The sequence below is a fragment of the Lissotriton helveticus genome, chromosome 9 (genome assembly GCF_964261635.1).
Source record: "Lissotriton helveticus chromosome 9, aLisHel1.1, whole genome shotgun sequence".
Lineage (NCBI taxonomy): Eukaryota > Metazoa > Chordata > Amphibia > Caudata > Salamandridae > Lissotriton > Lissotriton helveticus.
The window spans coordinates 1,153,858,466-1,153,877,222 of record NC_136070.1 but is presented as its reverse complement, the minus strand read 5'-3'; the positions used below and the strand labels follow the sequence as shown (position 1 = coordinate 1,153,877,222).

Genomic DNA, 18,757 nt, shown 5'->3' with positions numbered 1-18,757 from the left:
CTTAGCTTTTTCAATGAATGTTCATAGAATCTTTCTTTTCTGCTCGGGTTGTGCACCTAAATATCTGTATTAATTTAAAATCTGGCAACATTAATAAAACAATTCTAGGATTTTTCTAGGGTTGCTGTGAAGATTAATGCAAAATCTTTGCCTTGTTCTCACGTAAATATACTTCTTCAGCTTGAATATTTTTTTCCTATGATAGGTCTGGTTTGTATTCCAGATATTCTTCATATCTACCCATGCTGCGGAGTACTTTGCTAAGATGCATGTTTTGTTCCTTCTCGAGAATTCTCAAAATGCAATGCTGTACCACTTGTACTGAGGATATGGATCTGGTGAACAACATTTGAAGAGGGTGTGTTGGTAGCTCCATAGGTAGCATTAATTCCTTTACAATTGCTCTTGAATATCTGTAAATCTTGACTAATAGTAGAGCACATATCAAGGAGCTTAAATTCTTTCGACAATTGCATATTAGCATATTAGGACATAATTCGACATGTTCTTGAGTAGGTCCTTGTTTTCTTTTTACATGTAAGGCTTGTTTCTCTCCCACAGGTAGGACTGGTTTTAGCCTCTCCTCTTGCTTGGCTAGCCTAGAACCTTCCATATCTTTTAATTGAAATTACATTTATTATAAAAAACGATACAGCGACACCACCAAACCACACACTATATAGATGTAGACTCATTTTCAGAAAGGCCAGAAGCATGTTTAGTAGCACCTTGTTGTTACACTTAATCAACAGAGTCCATGAGAATCTGTCCCGAAACCATGGCTTGAGTGTAAGAAATTAGGTTACTGGTCGACTGGGATGTGAGCCCTAGTCAAGTAGCAACCCCAATCCTTGTCAGGGTAAGGCACGAGAAAACCCCAAAGTAACCTATGCTCGACCCCCATGTAGCTTGGCACAGAGCATTCAGGCTTATCTTGGAGCTAATTTGTTAAGTATTTGTGCAACACTACAAACAGTAACTCGGTGAAAACACACCACAAAAGAAGCCCACCACAGAGAAAAAAACAAAAGACCAAAACCAAAGCAACAAAAATCCAATCAGTAGAACCGCAAATATTGAATTTGAATGTTTTTATAGAAAGTAGCGCCAAAAAGCACAAACCGAAAAATGTGGATATCTGGTCGCGCTGAAGCTGGACAAAGTCACAAGTTCAGGCGGACCACGATGAAGTGCAGGCCGGCTACAGGGACCCAGTCAGGCATACTAAACAAAGTACCTTCAATCCTGGGTTGCGAAGCGGTTCGTGGATCTGCTCAACAATGTGTCACACTGCTGAAGCGATGTGTCAGTTTTGAGATGTGTAAAGGCTGTGGTGCCAGGTCCTGTTGCGTCGACGTCAAGATCCCATTGATAGGACTTGCGATGAGTAGTTCGGTGTCGGGATGTGGCGCATTCAGGGCAATGCGTTGGTTACGAAGAGCTGAGAGGCTGCGAAGCAGGATTCTGCTTCGTCGTCAAGTCTGCCCTTGATAAATGTGAGGGCCTGTCCGGAGGATGCATTGCGCAGCGGCGGTTCCAAAGGCGGTGTGGGTTGTGGCAGCGATGTGAGTCTTTGTGACAGGTCCAATCCATGCAGCAGCAGAGATGCATTGGTCCTACTCTGGGTTGCGCTGCGCAGAACAGGAGATGTGTCGGTTCACTGGATCCACAGAGGCTTACAAAGCACCTTAAGCCCACTTCCAAGGGTACAGGACTGCAGTAGCAACACTTGGCAGGGTAGACTTACCGATGGCAGAGCAAGGTGCAGATGCAAGGTTATTGGAAGCCTGTGATATCTCTGAGGCTTCAGATCAGGAGGCCAGCCAACTAGCCCTTGGGGACCAAGAGATGCAGGTCCAGTCCGTCTCACCCAGGCAGGAGGCAGCAGACAGCTGGTCTGCAGTCCTTCTCTTGTACCCCGGTGCCCTGGTTCTGGAAGGTGGGAGGAGCTTCCAGACTTTGAAGTGCACAGATGCTGTGCCTTCCCTGCCCTGGATCCAGACTAACTATAGGGGGTATGCAGTCCTTTGTGCAGAGAAAGGACGCAGCCTACTCAGGTGTAAGTAAGGCTAGGCCCAGCTCCTGCCTCCCATCCTGCCAGTGATGGACCATCCAGTCACATCTAAGCTTCAATTGTGTGTGGATGTCTGGAAGGAATACACAAAGCCCAACATCCAACTACACCTAGTCACGTGACCAGAGACATGCTGCAGGCACAAAATGGCTATGGCAAAAAAAGCCAACTTTCTCAAAATGGAATTTTCAGAATTGTAATTTGAAGTTTGATTTCACCATAAATTAGGATTTTAAATTAGGATTACAGACACACCACACATGAACTGGGTATCCCTTCTCATTTGGAAATTACACCTATTAAATGTAATGAGGCAGCTACAATGTTATACTGTGGGAGGGATAGGCCTTGCAGTAGTAAAAAACAAATGTTAGTGTTTTTCACTACCAGGGCATGTAAAACATAAAAGTACATGTCTTATATGTAATAAAAAGGAAGGTTTGGGCCTGGCAGCAGGCTTATTTTGCCAGGTCAAAATGGCAGTTTAAATCTGCGCACACAAGCTCTGCAATCGCAGACTAGAACCATGCTTAAAGAGCTACTTAAGGGGGTGGCACAATCAGGGCTGCAAGCCCATTAGTGGCATTTAATTTACAAGCCCTGTGTACATGCAGCACCACTTTACTCTGGACTTATAAGTAAATCAAATCTGCCAGTTGGGTATAAAGCAATATTGCCATGTTTAGGGGAGAGAGCACAAGCACATTAGCACTGATTAGCAGTGGTAAAGTGCACAGAGTCCTAATGCCAGTACATACGTGGAGGAGAAAGGCAAAAAGTTGGAGGGAAGAGCATCCTAAGACTAACAGGTCTAACATGTATCTCCCTCAGCTGAAAGTGTGGAGAACTACGCAACTCCTCAGGAGTTCTCCTCACTAAGGCGGAAGGACCTGGATAGACCGTCAGCATTGGCGTGTTCTGACCCAGGACTGTGTTCCCCGTAAAGTCCCTTCTCTGTAGGGAGACGGACTACCTCAACAGTTTGGGATTTTCACCCCTCATTTGTATGAGCCATCTGAGGGGCTGTGTACTGTCAGAAGTGAATCCCAAACAGGTATGGTCTCAGCTTCTTTGGTGCCCAGACCACAGCAAAGGCCTCCCTTTCAATCGCACTTCACCTCTGTTGCTGTGGATGTTACCTCCTGCTAATGAAGGTTACAGGTTGGTCTAAGACCTCCTCATTTAACTATGCTAAGATCGTCCTCATACCATATGCTGAAGTGTTTGTCTGCACTATGAACTACTTAGAGAATTTAGGAGCCTTGAGTATGGGTGATGTACACATGACCTCCTTGAGAGTATCAAAGACATTCTGGCAGCCCTCTGTCCAGATCACCTGGCTGGGCTTCTTCTTTTGAAGTCAGCTCTATTAAGGGGGCACCAATGGTGCCTTAACCCTTAACAAACCTCCTATAGTATCCTGTGAGTCCCAGGAAGGCCCTCACCACTGTCTGTGTTTTAGGGGTTTGTCAGGCCAGGATAGTCTCAATTTTGGCCTGGAGGGGCTGCACCATGCCCCACCCACCATGTGGCCCAGGTAATTCACTGAACCCTGCCCATTCTGACACTTACTATCTTTGATAGTCGGGCCCGCCTGTTACATGGCCTGATGCATCTCCTGGAGATGGTACACATGTTCCTAACTGCCGGAGCTATACACAGCTATGTTGTCCAGGTAGGAGGCACAGAGTCCCTTCTTCCCAGCCAGGACCCTATTGACCAACCTTTAAAAGGTGACAGGGGCATTCTTCAAACCAAAGGGCATCCCCTGAAGTGGCCCTCTGGGTTGGAGAATGCAGACCTCTTGTTTGCCCCCTCAGTCAGAGTGATCTGCCAGCACCCTGATGTTAAATCAAAAATACTGAGGAACTTGGCAGCATCCAACCTGTCTTTGAGCTCATCAACACGGGAGATGGGGTGTGTGTCAGTCTTGTGACAGAACTGAGTACCCAGTAGTCCATATAGAACCCTGGTTCTGGAGTGGCGCCTGGTGGGACAGCCTTGGATACCAGCACTACAAGGCTGGCTCAGGGACTGTTGGAGGGCTGAATCACCTCAAACACCACCATCTTACAGTTTTCCTCCTTGATACTGGCCCTCACCTTGTCTGACAACCTGTAATCTTATTTGTAACAGTTGCACTGTCTCCAGTGTCCATATCATGGATGCACTGGTGTGTAGGTTCAGGGGTGAGTGAGAACAGAGAAGTGAACTGCCCCATTAACTGGCAACAGTCCCTGCTGTTCTGGGGTCAGAGTAGGAGAGAGGTTGACACCCTTCACCGACCCATCTTGTTCTTGGTCAAACAGGAGGTCAAAGAGAAGCTCACTCTCCTCTTCCACTCCATCATCTGTCACCAGGAGCATGCTCCTTTTAGACCTCTCTAAGTATGGTTTGAGGCGGTTCATGTGTAGCAACGTTAAGGGGCTCCTAGGGGTCTAGAGATCCAACAGTCAATCTACAAGCATGGCAGAGCTCACAACTACTTTTAAAGACCTGAGACCCCCTCCACTCAAAGGGAACTAGGGACACCGCTAGATGGCTCTACCGATTTGTGATGACTATGACTTGGTGGAATATTTTATTGAGGACCTTTTCTGAGGACACTAGCTGACACCTTACATAAGTCATGCTGGCTCCTGTGTCCCTCAGAGCTTTTACCTGTTGCCCATTGATGGTGACCCACTGAATGTACTTAGAAGTATTGGCAGGCATATGGGTTTTTGGCATCATCTCCTCATCCCCCAGGGAAACTAGGGTCACCGCTGTCTGCTCCCCAAAGCTAACTGGGACTCCCTCCTCCCCAGGCAATACTCTCACCAACCCAGGTGTCTGCATACCAGTGGGGGGCTCTGCCCTCTTGGGACATTTGGAGTTGCCCTTGGAGTGCACATACGAATAGCACTCAGTACATTGGGGTACACACCTCCCTGTCTGCTTGCCAAAAATAACTCCTTTTTTTTAGGAACAGACTGGGACTGCTTATCACTACTCCCTTCTATTATTAATTATTTTGGGGGCCCTTTGAGAGCTCCTTACTTTTAAGCCCCACCTTTCTTTTGGTGGGACCCCTGACCACCCTTGTGGGAGTCTCCCCAGATACCTTTCTGGACACCCTGGTGCTACCCAGAGATCCACCTCCTCAGCGAGCTTCCTGAGGTCAGTCAGTTTACTGTCAACAAGGTGCTAGCGCAACTCTGTAAAACAAATACTGAGCATGTCATCTCTCAGAATTAGATTGTACAGCCCATTGTGGTTATTAACTTTGCTGCTCCGCCCCCAACAATTTAGTGCCTTGCTGGAGTAGTCCACAACATCTAACCAGGATTGGTTGGGGAGATTTTGACTGTCCCTATACCATTAGTAGTACTTCTGAGGTGTCACCCCAAATTTAGCTATCAAGATGGTTTTCATTGGAGAATACCTGGTTTGGTCTCAAACCTCTAAAATAAAAAGTGTGTCCCACCCCACTGTAGGAATGTGTTTCCACAATCCCCCTCCCCAAGTGCTCTTCTGGGATCTTGTGAACCCCCAAGGCTACCTCATAGGCAGTAAACCACTTGTCAAGGTAATCTTCCACCACATAATTGCGCTCCAAATCCTTGGGGATGCAGACCATTTTGCCTTCTTCAGACACTGCAGATATGCTGCAACCAGCACTGCTGAAATCTGCCTGCCCGGCCTTGAGATCCAGCTCAATCAAACTCAGTTGATGAGCCAGTAGTAGCTTTTTCATCCAAGGCCATCTCAGCCTTTTTTTGTCTCCTTGCCATGTCCAGTTTCTTCTCTTTCATCCTGAGACTCAATCTTTCCAGTTGAAACTCTCTCTCCTCTCTCATCTCTTCCAGCTCCTCTGGGGACAGGCCATGAGAAGATCTACTGCTCCCTGTCCTGGCATGGAGCTCCAAATCAGGTTTCAAGTCATCCCCTTCGACAGGCTGATTGCCCTCAGGACTGAGGTCCTAATCCTCTCCTTGGCAGTCCATCTCCTCACCTCCTTCAGTTGATTTGGCAAGTGACTGATGGCCCTCCACTCAGGCGATCAGCACCTTTTGCCATTCCACCTTCCTGGTGGTGCTCTTGGTTGGATGAAACCTTTCTTTACAGAACTCTTTGAGCTGGGCCACAGTGTAAGACTCCATTTTCGCCAGCTCAAACTCCATGTTTGAAGAGGTGGATTCAGGCACAACAGACAGAAAAAAGTTTGGAAAGTCAAAAAGGCCAATTACAGAGGATTTAATTCGAATTGCTCTTAAATTGTTTATGTGGGGTGATAGTGTAACACAAAATTACTGTATGGCACAACCACAAGTCCAATCCTCACCACTGATCAACAGTGTAAGACATTGGGTTACTGGTTGACTGGGGTGTGAGCCCTTGTCAAGCAGCAATCACAATCCTTGTCAGGGTAAGGCCCAAGCAAACCCCAAATGAACCTGTGCTCGACCCCCTTAAAGCTTGGCACAAAGCAGTCGGGCTCAACATAGAGGCAATGTGTAAAGTATTTGTGTAACACTTCCAACAGTAACACAGTGAAAACACACCTCAGATGGAGCGCACAACAGTTTTAGAACAATAGAGCAAACCTTAGTAAATAAAACAAGACCAAAACGACAAACATCCACTTAGTAGAACCAGAGATATTGAGTTTTCAAGTTTTTAGAGAAAATAGCGGCAAAAAGTACAAAGTTCCAAATGTGGTTATCTGATTGTGCCGGACGCCTACAGGGACCCAGTTAGGCCCGCTGAACAAAGTACCTTCAATCCTGGGGTTTCAGAGTGGTGCGTCAAAGATACGTCGTGCAGCGACGCGATGCGTGAGTTCCGAAATGCAGTGAGGTTCCGGAGTGAGGTCCTATTGTGGCAATGGGAAGATCCCTTTGACGGTGCTTGCAATGTGAAGCCCGGTGTCAGGGATGCTGTCGCAGTCGGGCGGTATGTCAGTTCGAAGAGCTGCCAGGTTGCGATGTGTAGTCCAGTCCCATTGTCAATGCAGCCACTGTGAGATGCGAGGGCCTGTGCAGAGAAGGTGTGACGCAGCAGCGGTTCCGAAGGTGATGCGAGCTGCGGCGGTGATGCAAGTCTTTGCGACTGGTCCAATCCAAGTAGCAGTAGAGATGCGTTGGTTCTGCTTGGGGTTGAGCCGCGCAGCGGAGATGTGTCAGTTCCGCTGGATCCACAGAGACTGGCAATGCACCTTAAACCCACTTCTAGGACTGGGGTGGCACCACTTGGCAGAAGTATACTCAAAGATGGCAAAGTCCAGGTGCAGATTCGAAGTTGTTGGAAGTCTGTGATGTCCCTGAGGTTTCAGATCAGGAGGCCAGACAACTAGCCCTTGGGGTCTCTCTAGGTTCAGGGTACAAGAGATGCAGATCCAGTCATTCTCATCCAGGCAGGAGCCAGTAGGCAGCAAGTCAGTACAACAAAGCAGGAGTCCAGCAGGGTGCAGTATAGTAGAGTGGCAGTGATTCAGCATCACAACAGTCTTTCTTCACAGGTGCAGAAGTGCATTGGAGAGGTCCTTCTTGTATACCCTGGTGCCCCGGTTCTGGAAGGTGGGAGAAGCTTCCAGACAGCGGCTTTGAAGTGTACAGACATCCTGTGTTCCCTGCCCTGGATCCAGACAAATTACAGTGGGTATGTATCCTTTTGTGTGGAGACAGGACACAGCCTATTCAGGTGTAAGGGAGGCTGGGCCCAGTTCCTCCCTCCCATCCTGCCGGTGATGGCTCATCCAGTCACACCTAAACTCCTATTGTCTATGGCCAAAGCCCAAGTGCACTCAGTCATGTGACCAGAGACAGTCTGCAGGCAGCAAATGGCTAAGACAAGAAAACGCCAACTTTCTAAAAGTGTCATTTTCAGAATTGTAATTTAAAATCCGACTCCACCATAAGTTAGGATTTTAACCAAACACGAACTGGGGATCCCTTCCCATTTGTAAATTACACTTATAACATTTAAAAAGGCAACTCCAATGTTATTTTCTTGGAGAGATAGACCTTGCAGAAGTGAAAAATGAATTTAAGAGTTTTTCACTACCCAGACATGTAAAACTTAAAAACACATGCCCTGCTTTTTAAATACATTGTACCCTGCCCCCTGGGCTCTCTGGGGCCTAAGCTAGGGGTGTCTTATATGTATTAGAAAGGAAGATTGGGCCTGGCAACAGGTTTATTTTGCAAGGTCAAAATGGCAGTTTAAAACTGCACACACAGGCTCTGCAATGGCAGACCGAGTTTAAAGGGCTACTTAAGTGGGTGGCACAAGCCCTGGGTACATGCAGTACCACTTTACTAGGGACTTAAAAATAAATTCAATATGCCAATTGGGTAAAAGCCAATATCACCATGTTTAGAGGAGAGTGCTGGTTAGGAGTGGTAAAGTGCGCAGATTCCTAATGCCAGCAAAAACGAGGCTACAAAAAGTAGAGAAGGAAGGCAAAAAATTGGGGGGGGAGACCACTTTACGGGTGATAGATCTAACAGTGAGATAAGAGGAGGGAGAGCAGTGGTGCTGGGAACATTTTCAGAGCGGGGTTACTGTCATCACTGTTACAACACTGAAGTCACAGAATGTAAAAATAGTTCTGAATTTCCAAAGTTTTGAAGCATCTTTGCAATTTTCCATAAGACTCATAATAAGAAATATAGGGAAGGTGTGTTTTCTCCTAAACTGAAACCCACAGGTTCCTGGGTCACATTGCCAAAATGAATCTGGAAGAGGTAGGACTGTCCACAAAGGTTAATGCACTGTGGCATGTGTGACAACTGTTTGCTCAACAGGTCAGTTCTACGTTTCTCTCACTTTCTAAGGTAGGAGGAGATACCTGTAACACATGACTATGCACATCTCAAAGTGACTTTCCTTACTTTGGCATTAAACGTCTGTATATGGACACATAGATGCTTGCCCGCTGTCCCTCTTTTGCGCTGGAAGTATGGTGTGGGGGGGGAGGGGGTGTTGCAGCACTCCTTGCTGGAGTTCAGAAGATGAATGAGCAATAAAGATGCCTTTACATTGTGTTTTGTCATTTTCACATTTGCTGTGAGTTCAAAGACAGAGGTCAAATGTCAGGCTATGCCTTCAGACAATTTGCCGCTTACTCTTTAAAAATGGAATTTTCTTTTTCTTTTATTGCAAGGTGAGAGGATCTTGAATGGTGAACTATGTGAAAGTCCTGCTGGGGTATATGACGTGGTAAAGGAAAGGCTGTAAGGTGTTTTTTTCCTACAACAAGAAAATGTAAGTACCGATAAATTAACTGTACAAATATTTCAAAATGTATCCGCAGTTAGGAATTTACAAACGAAGATCATTTTTTAAAATAAATTTGAAGTGTGATTGAAATGAAGATTTTAATAAGATAAAATAAATCCTACTTGATTGTATACGTAATAAAATAAAAAGAAATGAAAAAAGAATTCAAGGCACTTTATTTGGTGATGCACAAATGATAGATATTCACTGAAACCGAATATCCCCCCATTATTGTTTGCGTCCTATGTAGTTTTATCAGTAAAACTGCATGTCTGTTCAAATTTAATGCCATCTCAAGGAAAAATGTACTGTTTTCAAATAACAGTGCGATACAACATCATGCTTTAGTCAGTAGCGGCTCCTCAGCTATGACGGAGGAGCGTTACATCATTGCTTTCTCGCAGTGCGAGAAGCAAAAACATAAAATGGTAATCATTTTTAGTTATTATCATTGTGTGTTTCCTTTGCCGGTGGGCAGGGCTGCTCTGCTTACGGAGCAGGGCAGGAGTGGTGTGCCCACTCCTGAATGCGGAATGACTGTTTGGGCGGCCTTCTCCGGCCGCCCAAACCATTCATGCGCACTTCCCCCTTCTCCATGCAGGCATGCCCACCTCTCCAGCTCCTGGCTGAGCGCCTTGTTGCGGCACTCAGATTAATCACAACGCTGCATTGCAGCATTGTTATTGGCTATGGGGTGGGAGCCTGGCTGCCAGCTTCTTGTTCCTTGAGGCCGGACCCGGCCTCAAGGTAACTTTAAAAAATAAAATAACATTATTAAGACCCCCCGCACCTGACCCCCATCCCCCCACTAACTCCCTCCTCCTGCACCTACCTGTGAGCCACGTCGGCCACAGGTAGGTGCACTAACTCCCTCCCACTGCACCTACTCACAGCCAATCAACCAATCAAGTGACTTGTAAAGCACCTACCACTAACTCCCTCCCCCTGCACCTACCTGTGAGCCATGTCGGCCACAACTGGCTTTAGTACTGTATTTGTGACAGTGCACTCACAAAAGGCACCGCCTACCTTTTACCACTCTCGTGCTGAATGAGCATGACTCATTTGCGACACTTGTTCTTTGTGTGAAGCTTGGATTTTTCAGACTCCCTATGACTTCAGTGATGCAACATTGATAGCAGAACCTCCACTCTGAAAATTGTTCTAGATCCACTGACTCTGTCACAACCATGACGGACATCACTTCTGCTGCATTACAAGTGCCGTGGTGTCACATTACCAAACTCTAAATCAGGCACTTTGTCTTGCACAAGAGAATAAAAACAAAGTATGATAGACAGAAGTCTGGACTAGATCCAGCCATGTAAGCCCATCAAAACATTTATGCAATTAGAAATTTTGCATATGTTTGAAAATTATGCTTTGTTGGTGAAACAGAAAAACTGTCTTCCAGCAAAATATTATGTATGTAGAGCAAATACTCCGATTGATGCTTTTAACAAGGTAATCAAATAGTTAACAACATCTGCTGCCAACATCTGCTACAAAGGAACAAACACTGTCATTCTTTGCTGATCTCAAAGTACATATTACAGCAAACAGAGCAGTGGTGACATTTAAAAGCACTGCCATCTGGTCCTCTGCCATTGCAGTTCTGAAACTGACCCCGGAAAGGGGAGGTGCTTTAATTGGTACTAATGCATGAGTTTGGTTGTAAGAGAAGATTTCTAAACAGCTGCCTAGTTGCACAGTACCTACTCTTACTCTTAAAGACTCTATTTTAAGACGAGCTGGTCACGAATTCATACTACTTTTTGTCGAGAATGACCTTATGGTCCTGAATGCATAACAGAATAATAGCATTTTCTAGACATTATTTTGTTACCTTGATTTCAATGTACTGTAGACTCATGAATAATTAAGATAACTAATAATGCTACTTGCCTGGTAGAGCAATAATTATATCAGTCACTTGATGCCCGACTGAGTGATGCTGAGAAAACTGTATATCTGCATATCATGTCAGTTTTCAAACATCATCAGTTGGGATCTGAATTGTCTGAAATTTTAATGCACTGGACATTCTTAATATCCCATTACAATATGACAAACCATGTAGGACATACTATGTGATACAACCTATCTGTGCTATGGACTACTTACCACATATGTTTGATACACTGTAGTGCATACATAACACACCACTGATTGACACTCCATCAATGGACATGTGCGGCAATTTCCCAGTTGAAAACGGCAGTCACATCTTCCCTTGTCTGTAGTTGCTGCACAGCTCCAAACGAGAAGTTACATCAAGTTGTGGCTTTTTGGAGGGGATGTGACCTGGAATTCAGGTGGTGAAGCAGTGTTTCCAAGGAGCTCTGATCTGGTCACCCCAAGCATAGTTTATCCTAGGCAAATCCGAGCTGTATGACCATCTGGACGTGGCAGGCCTCCCTATACTCCATGATCCTCTGCCATTTATTAGTAAGTTTTCCCCATTTCACGGCCACTCCACCCAGGCTCCTCCACCATTTACTGTTAATACGTATACCTACGTGTGTGGAGATCTCTGCGCACGTGGTGGAGACCTTAGCATAGAAAAGATAGGAGAGGTGGTGGTGTCTGCCTGTAGTTTTGAGAATAGCATTTGTAGTACGTGAGTAGTATTATTGTACTGCTACTAAGCATTCTACAAACTGCAGATGGTAAATAATCCCATAAAACTACAATTATCAAGCAATACAAACCAATGCAGATGAAGATAAATATCCTAAAGGAAGCCAGTCTGCTGTGCGGCCCTCTGTGGGAGCCTGCAACAAAACCAGTGGTGTATGACAGAAAGTCTATGGCTGTTGGGTGAACTTGTCACCATCTTGTGTTTCATGAGGAGGAACTTACGACACTACTCATTCACAGTCAATCAACCAATCAAGTGACCTGTAAAGCACAACTACTCACCCGTAAGGGTCTCAAGAAGCTGGGCCGGGGGGAGCTGCTTGTCCATTGAAGGCGCTGTGGTTCAGTCGAAGTGCCAGGTCTTGAGGTCATTCCTGAAATGAGGCAGTGATGGTGATTGCCTGAGGTGGAGAGGCAGTGTGTTCCAGGTCATTGCTGCAAGGTAGGAGAAGGATCTTCCTCCAGCTGTGGTCTTGCGGCTACATTGAACAGAAGCCAGGGCCAGTTGGGCAGAGAGGAGGTCTCTGGTGGGTGCGTGGAATGGGTTGAGGTACGCAGATCCAGCGTCATGTAGGGCTTTGTAGACATGTGTGATGAACTTAGGCTCTTAGCCTCGCGCGCAGTACTGACAGAGCGCATTCTCCTGAGGCCGAAGCCAGGAGCAGCATCTATCGCTAATTATTAAAAGTGTGTATTTTTAATACTTTTGTTTGCTTACTTTGCACATCCCACTTACCCCTTCCTCCTTATCTACATTGCTTTTCCCTCTGCAGCCGATTTGGCGCTGTTGAGGGGAACTGATGTGAAAGGATAGGCGCCATCTTAGGGGAAGTATTTGGTTGACGGTGCAGTTGCCCGGCCACTCCCATCCCTGCCAGTATATGATGATTACACTACCCCGTCCGCGCAGCGGGCGCGCCGCTGGCGCGCCGCAGGCAAGCCCGTCTGCGCCCGTCCGCGGCCCATCACTATGCCCGTTTCTTAAACTATTCTTCAATACAACTACAGGCATTCCACGGTAATTGGCCTCTCAGTGCTCCAACCCTGGCCCGTATTGAAAATCTTGGCATATCACAGCGAAATCGTATCACAATATCGCCTCCTATACCGGGATTATAGAGACCCCCGCCGCTGACTGCTAAACAGGAGTCTCCCCCCTGTACCCCCCTTTCCCCCCCTTTGTGGCCACAGCCTACCTCCTTAATACCCGCTCTGCGGTTAAACACCAACTGGAGCTCTTTAACCTCCTGGACACAGTCAAGCCTGACATCCTGTTTCTTACCGAAACATGGTTTTCATCTGATTCCCTGCCTGATGTCCTAGCGACACTTCCCGACCCCTATTATGCTCTCCGAGCTGATCGCCCGGCAGGGAAGGCTGGAGGAGGAGTGGCTATGATATCCCGTTCCAACCTCCAATTTCAACTTCTTTCCTACCCTTCTATCACCGCAGTTGATTTCTTAGTTGTCCGCTCTGTCAACCTAGCGGCTCCTTTCACCTGTGCGCTGTTTTACCGACCTCCTCAATCCATGTCTTACTTTATTCCAGCTATGCAGGAATTGCTGGCCACCTTGGTGGTCAACAATTCCTCGGTCCTGGTACTGGGCGACTTTAACTTTTGGCCTAGTGACCCTCGCGAGGACCACGCCTCTAAAGACTTTACAGAATCTCTTCACAGCTTGAACTTCACTTCACAGATCCACCTTCCTACCCATATTCACGGCCATACCCTTGACCAGATTTGGTCAGCTAATCTGCCCATTTCCTCCGCCACAGTCCTCCCTTGCACTTGGTTTCACCACTCCTTGATCTCCTTCTCCCTCGAACTTGGGGCTGACAATAAGCCCTCCCCCCCTAAAAATGTCTGGGCTCGGAACTGGAATCGTGTGGATCTTGCCGCGCTCTGTTCTTCCCTAGCGCCCTCGCCCCTAGTTTCCCTGATGCCTCCCCTAACTCTCAGGTGGCCGCCATCAACAGCTGGCTTTCTGCTACCTGTGACTCAGTTGCCCCTCTTAAATTGGTTAGAACGTGTCGTTCCCACGAGGCTAACAGATGCTTTACCAACGATCTCAAGGCTCAAAAACTTGCACTCAGGCAGGCTGAACGCCACTGGAGGCGTGGGTACTGTCCTACACTTAAAACACAATACACAGCTCTTCTCCGGGATTACAAAAAAGTCATTCTCCTAGCCAAAGCGGAATACTCTTCCTCGAAAATTCTCCTTGCGGCAAATAAACCCAAGGAAATCTTTACCATTGTCCATGAGCTAGCAGCTTCTGATAGAGTCGCCCCCAAACCCTCCCCCTCTCAACTTCTCTGCAACTCCCTCAATGATTATTTCATCGAGAAGATTGCGACCATCAAATGCAACATTCCCTTTCCTCCCCCTTCCTTCTCCTGTCCCCAACTGCCTCCTATCTCTCCTCTCCTCGATCAACTTTCTCTAATTTCTAAGGAGGTCTTCCTTACTCTGCTTAAGAAAGTCAAATCGGGGTCCCCTTCTGACTGCTGCCCCGCCCACATTCTGAGGGAGGCGTTCTCCAGTTGTCCTGAACCCCCGCTAACCCTCCTCAATACTTCCATTACTCAGGGAATTGTCCCAGACTCGTTTAAATCAGCCATAGTTATTCCCATTCTAAAAAAAACTGGCGTTGATCCCACTTCTCTTTCTAATTTCTGACCTATTTCTCTGCTCCCGTTCCTGGGAAAGATCCTGGAGAGCCACGTTACCACCTGCCTCTCTGCTTTTATCGAGGACAACCACCTCCTGGCCTCTCATCAAGCCGGCTTTCGCCCAGCTCCCTCTACGGAGTCTGTTGTCCTCTCCGTCCTAGATGAGCTTAGGAGGAGTGCTGTTACCAACTCCCCCAGGCCCTGGTCCTCCTCGATTTGTCCGCTGCCTTCGACACGGTCGATCATTCCATCCTTCTCGATCGTGTCGGGGGCGCTGGCATTCGGGGGCCGGCTTTGGCCTGGCTCACCTTCTTTCTAGAAGCCCTCACTCAGGCCATACGGCTTGAGGGTTTTTCTGCCCCCACCCGTTCTGTCTCTTGCGGGGTCCCCCAGGGCTCTTCTCTTTCTCCTCTTCTGTTCAACCTATATATCTATCCTCTTATAACCGCCTTGCAAAAAATGGAGGTCACGGTGTTTAATTATGCCGATGACCTTCAGCTCATCTTTAACCTCTCATCTTCCCCCGATTCTATCCTAAAGTTCCAATCTACACTGACGTTCATCTCTGATTGGATGAAATTCAATCACTTAAAACTGAATCCCGATAAGACGGAGTTGGTCCTTACTGGTGGCCTCTCTAGCCCCTGGACCTCTGCCTTCTGGCCTGCTGCCCTTGGTTCCTCCCCCCAACCCTCCGCCTCTGTAAAAACTTTGGGTATCAAAGTCAGTCATGACCTTACCATGCGCCCCCAGATTTGCTCTGTGGTCTCATCCTGTTTTCTGTCCCTTAGAATCATACGCAAAATCTCCCGCTTTTTTTCTGTTGCAGCCCTTAAACTCATCCTCCTTGGTATGATTTTATCCCGCCTTGATTATGGCAATGGCCTGTATGTAGGTATCCCTGCTTACGAACTCCGGCTCCTGCAACTAATCCAAAACCAAGCTGCACGTCTTATCTATAGACTTCCTAAATCTCACCGAGTTACCCCTCTGCTAAAAACACTCCATTGGTTGCCTATCTTGGAGCGTTCCTTATTCAAGATGGGGTGCCTGATCTTTATGGCTCTGGCTGGCACCGCCTCAGACTTCATCAATTCGAAGATCAGTGCATATGTTCCCAGCAAAAGCCTTCGCTCCTCCACCCAGTCTCTCCTTAGCGTCCCTCGCTTTCGGAGAAAAAAATTTGGAGGCATGAGGTTTTCCACCCTTGCCCCCCCTTTCTGGAATACCCTTCTCTCTGCCATTAGGTCCACCCCCACCTATATGGACTTCCGTAAAGCCCTAAAAACTCATCTTTTCTCCCTAGCATATCCGTCGCACTAACCCCCCTGCCCCCTAAGTGCTATCTGTCTGCAGCGCCAAGAAACCGCTCGGTGTTAGAGCGCTTTATAAAACTTTTCAACTTCAACTTCAACTTAAAGGTGATTCTTTTATTAACTGAGAGCCAGTGGAGGTCTCTCAGGTGGCAGGTTATGTGGCTGTGGCGGGGAATGTTGAGGATGAGTCTGGGGGAGGCACTCTGAATGTTCTGCAGTTCCTTGAGGAGTTTCTGGTTGATACCGGCGTAGAGTGTGTTGCCATAGTAAATTCTGCTACTGATGAGTGTGTGGGTAACAGTCTTTCTGGACTTGGTGGGGATCCATTTGAATATCTATCAGAGCAGGCATAGCGCGTGGAAGCAGGATAATGAGACAGTGTTGATCTGGTGGTTCATGGTGAGTGAGGAGTCCAGAATGATGTGCCTGGTCTGTGGGTGTGGGTGTGGGGGGGGGTTCAAGTGCTGTAGGCCACCAGGTGCCGTTACAGGCAGAGGAGGTGGAGCCCTTGATGAGGACTTCGGTCTTGTCTGAATTGAACTTGATACTGAGAGGAGAGGGTCCCAGCGTGTTAGAGGAAATGATTACATATAATTATCCATAGAATTACTCAACAACAAATGATTTTATCCACACAGTTTAATTCACAGTGGGATAACGTATATTTGATATACATCATGTCAAAAGAATTAAATCAACTGTATTGAACATCATACAGTGCCCCGAGGAGGGAAAAGGGAACGTGATGGTGAGGAGATCGTGCAGTGGTGGGAGTAAGTGACAGTAAAATCAATCTTTAGAGCACTTATTCATGCTATCAACAAAGTAGCAACAACTTGCATGCCGCATAGTACTGTTATTCAAAGGAAGGCATACGACAAAGAGTACAGTGTATATACAATTTTTGGCGTGAAGTTGCCACAGTAAAAACAAACAGTCGACGTTTCGACCCTCTAGAAGTTGCAGGATCGATTAACCTTGCTGTGGGGTCTTCATCAGGACCATAAGGGGAGGGTTGGGGCAAAGGACCAAACGGTCCGCGTGCAGCGGTTGTCTGGTCAGGCCGATGAATCAGGTAGACTCCGGTGGCGTGGTACTGTATCAACTTAAGGCATAAAGATGAACCATCGGTACTTTGGCAGGTTCGTAACTTCTGGCGAATTCCGCAATCGAGATGAGTTCGATCAGTGCAACTCGCAAAGCTCCGAGCGCGGAGCTTTGCGAGTCGCACTGATCGAACTTACTCCCACCACTGCACGATCTCCTCACCATCACGTTCCCTTTTCCCTCCTCGGGGCACTGTATGATGTTCAACACAGTTGATTTAATTCTTTTGACATGATGTATATCAAATATACGTTATCCCACTGTGAATTAAACTGTGTGGATAAAATCATTTGTTGTTGAGTAATTCTATGGATAATTATATGTAATCATTTCCTCTAACACGCTGGGACCCTCTCCTCTCAGTATCTATACAACCCAGGTCCCAGTGACTTATATGGGTCAACCCCCCTTGTTCATATACTGAATTGAACTTGAGGCAGCTGTTCTTCATTCGTGTGGCGATAGCCTTCATCCCACCGTAAAAGATGTTTTTGGTGACTGTGAGTTCATTATTGAGGGAGAGAATCAGCTGGGTGTTGTCAGCGTAGGAGATGATGTTGAGTCCGTGGTTCCTGACAACGGCTGCAACTGGCCATGTAGATGTTGAAAAGAGTGGGGCTCTGGCTGGAGCCCTGAGGCACTCTGCAGCTGATCTCTGTGGACTCCGAGAGGAACAGAAGTAGTCTGACTCTGTGTTCAGCCGGTGAGAAAAGAGAGGTTTGATTCCAGGGTTTTGTCCCAGATGCCGACGTTGTGGAGTCTTGTGCATAGGGTGCGCTGAGAGAGGGTATTGAAGGCGGCGAGAGGTCCAGGAGGATGAGGGCTGCCATTTCACCTCGGTCAAGGATGGTGTGGATGTCATCTATGGTGGCGAGGACGGCAGTATTGGTGCTGTGGTTGCTTCGGAAGCTGGATTGGGAGAGGTCCAGGATGTGGTTCACTGCGATGAAGTCAGAAAGTTGGACGTTAATGGCCTTCTTGATGACTTTGGCTGGGAAGGGTAGAAGAGAGAATACTAGGGTATCTCCGGTGCAGATGTCACTAGTCACAAGGCTGGAATAGCGAGCAGGGTATGTGCCCTCCTTATTACCTACAGCAGGTGCATAGCTGAGTCCACGATCTGTGACCTCCCAAAATGGAACTACAATGTCAATGGTGCTGATTATTTCTTCAAGAATTTCCAAATAAGGGCAGACATTGAATGTGCTGTCCTGAAGACTCTGGTGTAACAATGCTGGCGGCTGCTGAAAATGGGCCACATTTTAAACTAGGCGATTCCTTATGGCCCAGGACAGCAGGGGCAAAATCACAGTTCTCATGCTTTTAACCCAAATTACTAGTACAGACGAGCAGAGGGCAGTTCTGAAGGCTTATTTCACATGCATGCCCCCATAGACCAAGTCACCAGGCCTGTTGACCAGTGAGTTGATGGAGCTTCAGATGGAGTTAGAGCGTGGAGGCACTTGGATATTGGACAAGTGCTACTTGGTCTCCTGTAATTCCTGCAACAGATCAAGATGTTGTTGCTCCTGCAGATGACAGTGCCTTGGGTGTTCCAGGACATTTACTTTTAAAGCAGTGCAATATTACTTTTCGTTGATAGTTTCGTAACAAATTGCTTAGCAAACAGTTTAAAGCTATTTAGGCTTGATATTGATAGTGTAACCAAGTAATGTCATTACAC

The 18,757-nt window shown here is 47.0% G+C and overlaps 1 protein-coding gene across 1 annotated transcript in view; it reads left to right on the top strand.

Moving 5' to 3' along the window:
- The window catches only part of IL17RB (interleukin 17 receptor B), a 321,832-nt gene that overhangs the window by 24,256 nt on the left and 278,819 nt on the right, over positions 1–18,757 (top strand). The window contains exon 2 of the mRNA XM_078661590.1: positions 9,222–9,322. The gene's annotated coding sequence lies outside the window, so the exon portion shown is untranslated. The remainder of the gene's footprint in view (positions 1–9,221; positions 9,323–18,757) is intronic.